The 6,339-nt window shown below is 45.0% G+C and overlaps 1 long non-coding RNA gene across 1 annotated transcript in view; it reads left to right on the forward strand.

The window, feature by feature from the left end:
* The first annotated feature begins 1,244 nt into the window (after positions 1 to 1,244).
* LOC103608944 overlaps positions 1,245 to 6,339 on the forward strand; it is a 43,753-nt gene continuing 38,658 nt past the window's right edge. The window contains exon 1 of the long non-coding RNA XR_552096.1: positions 1,245 to 1,359. This is a non-coding gene — a long non-coding RNA (uncharacterized LOC103608944). The remainder of the gene's footprint in view (positions 1,360 to 6,339) is intronic.

The following is a 6,339-nucleotide window of genomic DNA, read 5'->3' on the forward strand; positions in this document are numbered from 1 at the left end:
GCTCTTAGATAAGGAGCTGGTTAGTTAGTTCCTGGGACCAGCTCGTTCCTGGAATTTTAGTGTGTCTGGGTCTGCCTGATCCCTTAGAAGCTGCTTTACTTAGAATGTCATTGGCAAGCATTTGTTACAAAACTGTGTATACTAAAGTTTATATTTTTCTACAATCTTCATAATGAACAAAAAAAAGTTGGAGATGACTTAAATATCTAGCCTTGGGCCATTGGGTACAATTTATGGTACAGCTATGTAGGGTACTGTGCATGCATGGATCATAGGAGATCCATGGGTACATACATATTATGTAGCCATTAAAATGACACTGCAGAAGCCTTTAACATGGTGCTCTAGAAGACTGCTTAATGACACAGCACTCAGTAAACCACACCTAGCTTTATCACATCTTTACAAAAAAATCTGGAAAACAGAAAGCAAAACAAAGTCTAAAAACAGGAAGGGTATGCTATCTGTAGTTATCCTGGGTGGAGAAAGAATGGGTATTTTTTTTCCTTCTTGTCAATTATATTTTCTAAAATTTATAGACTGAACATAACTTTCTTTGGCACAAGGAAAACCAGTTACTTTAAAAACAAATGCTATCTACCCAGACAGCTGTAATAACATACAAGGATACTTTAAAAAGCTAGTGGAAAAATAGAATTAAAAGATAAAACACATCTTTTCATGAACTTTTAGAAGTACCCTCATATGAGTTGAAAATTTAGGCTCAGTTAGAAATGCTTCCAAAATGATTGAGATTCAGCTGGCATTTGTAACTGCATAAACAACATACTGTAGGTCAATGGGAGACTGAGCAAGTTTGGTGTTTTGGCGATTGGAATCTGTTGTCCGCAAGCCTTATCTAAACACAGGACTTGGGCTGGATCTGTTGTTTTCCTACCCTTGCTTTTGTTACCACTAATAGTGAGTAGCACAAGGATTTGATGACTGTAGTAGAGTTTGATTTGCTTAATCTGCAACTTGCTCTAAAAATGCTCAGCCCCAGGAGGGGTGGGTCTGGGTGAACAGATGGCTGGTTTGGGCCTTGGGAGAGAGGCTGGCTCCTTCCGGTGAGGGCTGTCATTCTGGAAGGGGCTGTGAAGTGGCAGGAGTGACCAGGTCTGGCTGTGGGAGGAGCAAGGGCGCTTACCTTCTTGCGTGCGTTAACATAAGTGCCTCTGGAGTTCAGCCTGCAACTTTGCTCTGCTTTTCTCCCTGCAGGCCAGGATAGAGCCAATTGTGTGGAGCTCTGCAGTGAGCAGCCCAGAGAGAAGCAGTGGATGTTATGGAGCCCAGCTGAAATGAACTGGCACCCTTGATCTTGTCTCAAGCCCTGGTGGCAGGTTTTATCCCAGCACTGAGGTAAGACCCCTTGAATCCCAGCTTGGAGAAAGAGAGAACAGAATGCCTCTTTGGGGGGTCTGGAGAGGGGGTTGCAGTGGGGTAGGTGGAAACTTCCTCCTCTAAGGTTCAGGAAAGATCAAGCAGTTGTTTCCCGTTCAGTCAAACCATCTGTTTTGACCTCAGCCCATTAGGAGGCAAGGTCATTTTGTGGAATCTAGACAGGGAGTTGTATTTTCTCAATTGCTGATGAAATTTGAACTCCAAAGGAAATGAATTTATCCTCCAGGTAAGACTGCACTAGATTTAGGCAAATGCTTAACTTAAGGGCACCTGCTATCTTCTGCAAGGGAAGTCAAGCTGTTAGGAAACACACACACACACACACACACACACACACACTCTCTCTCTCTCTCTCTCTCTTTCTCTCTCCCCCCTCCACCCGAGAGAAACAGAGTGACAGAAATTATGCAGGGAGGTAATTCCAAACATAAGCTCACTAATAAATGATTTTAATTTCCTAGATATGTTCTGATTATAAAGGTAATATGTGCTTATAGGACATTTGGAAAAATACTGATGTGGAAGAAAATAAAACATGTGAAATTCTACCTCTGTTAACAATCCTTCAGGTAGTGTCCTATTAAGGTTATTGTTTAAGCTTCCATAGGATGTGGATTCTTCATGCCTGAAGGTAGAGAGGCAAGGCCCAAAGAACATTCAATTAGGAGCCTGGAGAACTTGCCTCTGGTCTGGAAACTCTCTAGAGCCAATTTTTAAATATTCAGGAATTTTGCAAACTGGTTAAGAATTGTTAAACACTGTTGATGGCTTGAAATTGGCCATGGTGGGAAAATTTATGCCACGGAAATTTAAAACAATGCTACAAACCAGGGCGTTTTAGTTTTGGAGATTCCAATTACAGTAGCACAACACTGGTTCCAGTGCTGATTCTACCACCAACGGGAGGTGAGGTATCAGGCAAGTCACTTCACCTATGTGTCCCTCTGTTTCCTCACCTACAAACAGTTGGTGCTCAATAAACATTAGTTGCATGAATAAATGAGAGGGAGATTTCTGTTACCTCATAAGACAGTTGCAGGGGTCCCATAAAATGATGAAAATGAAAATGTTTTGCATATGGTGAGGCCCCCGCCCGTGTGTGTGTGTGTGTGTGTGTGTGTGTGTGTGTGCGTGCGTGCGTGCGCAGGGGTCCCATAAAATGATGAAAATGAAAATGTTTTGCATATGGTGAGGCCCCCGCCCGTATATGTGTGTGTGTGTGTGTGTGTTTGTGTTGTGGGGGGGGAGGGGTTAGTTGATTGGGAAAGCTTTGGTTTATTCATGCAGAGAAGTTGGCAGCATTGCTCACTTTTGCTCTTGCTTCTTGGGCAGTCTGTGAATTACTGACACCCTTTCATAAAGGCAGATGAAAACCCTCCACTTACTGACCAACATCTGTGGCACATTTCCTTCCCGTAAAAGTCAAGAAGTTGGTCAAAGTGTGAAAAGGAAGCCTCAGCAATGCTGGAGGTGAGAGCCAGGGCCAAAATCAGAGCTTTTGACTCATAATCTCTAATGGGGGTGGGGAGACTTCCTGCCAAATGCGAAATTTCAACAAAAGCCTCTTTCTTCAAGGCCCTGCTGTTGCAGCAGATTAGAACTAATTAAATTAACATAGTGGAGTCCCAGCCTTTGCCTTCCTCCTTCTACTTCTGAATCTCCTAGTTCAATTTCTGTACCTCTTTCATGTGTCCTGAAAAAGGGGGTGGGGAGAGGTGGAGTAATTGTTAAGCACCCTTTATCTCTATGGAATTGTAAGTTCACAAAATGATAAAGGTGGTGAGGACTATAGAGGCTATCTGGGCCCACACCCTCATTTTAAGAAGCCAGGTGACATAGCTGCAGGTTCTCAGGGCCTGAGTGAAGTTATGTGCTCCTGGGGAGGAAGAAAACCCAGATTGGGGGGTGGGAGATGGGGCGCTGCTTGGGTGGCCACCTGATCTCTGAGCCTTTGAATGTAACTGGCCAGAGGACCTGGTGGATGGTCTCCAGGTGACAGCCCTGACTCTCTCCCTCCAGGCCCTGCCCTGTATCTGATGCCTCAGCCCCAAAGTACTTCCTGAGCTGCCCCTCTAGTGTGCTTGGAATTAAGTCCTCTTCCTCATCAGGAGTTTGGTTTTCCAGGTCAGAAGAACCAGCTAAGGAGATCTTATTCTGAGGACCTGTAGTTATGTTCATGAGGAAGGGAGGGAAAGAAGGGCACTGACTGAGCTCATGATAGTTCCAGGTACTGTGTTTTGTGCTCTACATTATCCTGTTTAATTCTGCCATGGCCTAATAGGGTACCTATCCCCATATTGCAGATGTGGAAATTGAATCTCAGAGAGATAAAGAGACTTGCCCAAGATTTCACAGTTCATAAGCAACAGAGATGTAAACTAGGCTGTCTGTGACCGCCACAGCTTCTCAAAGCTAGGGAGTGTTCTTTACAGCAAGTACTCGCCCACGCAGGGGAGTTCCAAAATCCAGTTCCAATAGGCAGAGTCCCTTCCCTTGGGGAATATGTTTCCACCTTTGAATCTATGTAAACAGCTGCAGCTCAAAGTGCTTGGAGCTTTTCAAAATGTTGCATGGTTCCTTGCAAACCCCAAGGGCTCTTACAGAGCTGGGAGCATTCATAGAGTCTTGTAGTGTAGTCCCCTCCCACACGCGAAGCCCCGGGGGGTGAGCTGCACTTCCGGTGGGCCCCCAGGCCTTCCAGCCAGATAGCTGGGGGGGGGTGTTGGTGGTCCTCAGCCTCTGGACCCTCAGAGCTGGTTCGGGGGAACACATTGAGATGGATATTGTTGGTTTTCCTCTGCGGTCGGGGAAGAGATTATTCCTCTGGCAAGAGGGATTTAATTCACTTCTACAGATATTTCCTGAAAGCCGACTGTGTGCCCAGGCAAATATCTGAGCCTGTTCCTGCCGGCCTTGGACATGCAGATCTGACAAGGGACTAGGGGAGGAGCTTCCCTACATGAAGACTGTGTAGGACCTTCTCTTTCTCATCCATCCTGCAACCGCTCATCTCTGGCCTTTCCTTCAAGAGCTCTAGCCAGAGAAATGATGTCTCACGTTGCTGTGGGTCCCAGGGTTCCCCACCCCTGAACACAAGAGTTTTAAATGCTCACCCTTCTAACTGGGGAACAAAGCAGTAAACGGAGGGTCAGGGGCTTTTGCAGAGGGGTAGGCCTGGGGGAAGAGACAGCTGTGGTGGGAGCAAGCTGGGTAGGCGCTGCTAAGACGGGTGTGGCCTCTGCCTTCAGCTGCAGAAGGAGAAAAACTGTTCAGCAGGGCACCCAGATAGCATGATTTAGGGCAGAAAGAGTTCCTTGGAAGGCTTGTTGGTTAGTGCGCACATCTTTCATCTGAGGAAGTGGAGGCCTGGAAAGGGGAAGGGACTTTTTTGCAGCAGAAGTGGAACCAGTGTCTGTTCTCCTGACTGTCTGGGTGGGGTCCTGACTTGACCATAGTGGCATGACCATCTGGACTTTCTCACGCAGTTTCCTCATCTGCAAAATAGGCTGAATAATGTAGTACCTATCTTGAGAGAAGATTTATATATCTATATAGGTAGCTTGCCAGTATGGGGATCCCAACATTTGACCTTGGTGTTATCAACACCGTGCTCTAACCCAAATAATTTTTTATTTTTTTTTGTCTTTTTGTCTTTTTTCGTGACTGGCAACGGATCGCAACCCTCAGTGTCACGCCCGTACCGGACCGGGACCGGCAACGGGATCGCAACCCTCGGTGTTGCCCCTGCTCCTCGCTCAGCCAGTGAGTGGCCAGTCTGTATGTGGGATCCGAACCCTCGGCGGGAGCGCTGCCGCACTTCCCAAGCGGCGCACTGTAGCAGTGCGCCACCGGGCCGGCCCCCAAATAATTTTTTATATAAAGTTTTTCCCCACAATGTAGATGCCTATTAAATGGTACCCATTATTATTTTTTCTTGTTCCTTTGTTGAGGCGTAATTGACAATCAAAGCCCTGCACCTAGTTAAATTGTACATCTTGATGAATTTTAACATATGTACACACTCATGAAACTATTCCCACAATCAAGTTAATGAACATAACAGTTACCCCTAAAGTTTGCTCCTGAGCCTTATCCTTCCCTCCTGCCCCTTTCCATCTTCTGTCCTTCATCCCTAAGCAACCACAAATCTGCTTTCTATCACTATAAATTAGTTAACATTTTCTAGACTTCATGTATGTGGAATCATACAGCATGTACTCTTCTTTCACTCAGCATAATTATTTTGATGTTCATCCATGTTGTTGTGTGTATCAACAGTTTATTCCTTTATTGCTGAATTGTAAAGGATATATAGATATACCACAATTTACTTATGCATTCACTTGTTGACAGACATTTAGGTTGTTTCCAGTTTGGGGCTATAAAAGAAAGCCACTATAAGCATTTGTGAAAAAAATGTTGTGGGAAAATATGCATTCATTTCTTTTGGGTAAATTCCTAAGAGTAGAATGGCTAGGTCACATGGTATGTGCGTATTTAATTTTTTAGGAATTTGCCAGACTGTTTTTCAGAATGTGTGCACCATTTCACATTGCTGCCAGCTGTGTATTAGAGTTTCAGGTGCTCTACCTCCTTGTCAGCATTTGGTATGGTTGATCTTTTTAGCTTTAGCCATTTTAAATTGGTATGCAGGGCCGGCCCTGTGGCTCATTCAGGAGAGTGCGGTGCTGGTAGCGCTGAGGCCGCGGGTTCGGATCCTATATAGGGATGGTTGGTGCGCTCACTGGCTGAGCGTGGTGCTGAGGGTTGCGATCCCCTTACTGATCAAAAAATAAATAAATAAATAAATAAATTGGTATGCAGTGATATCTTGTTGTGGTTTTATTTGCATTTTCCTAATGATTAATGATATTGAGAATCTTTTTTTTTTTTGTCTTTTTCCGTGTCCGGCAACGGATCGCAACCCTCAGTGTCGCC

Source organism: Galeopterus variegatus, unplaced genomic scaffold, assembly GCF_000696425.1.
Source record: "Galeopterus variegatus unplaced genomic scaffold, G_variegatus-3.0.2 Scaffold9006, whole genome shotgun sequence".
Lineage (NCBI taxonomy): Eukaryota > Metazoa > Chordata > Mammalia > Dermoptera > Cynocephalidae > Galeopterus > Galeopterus variegatus.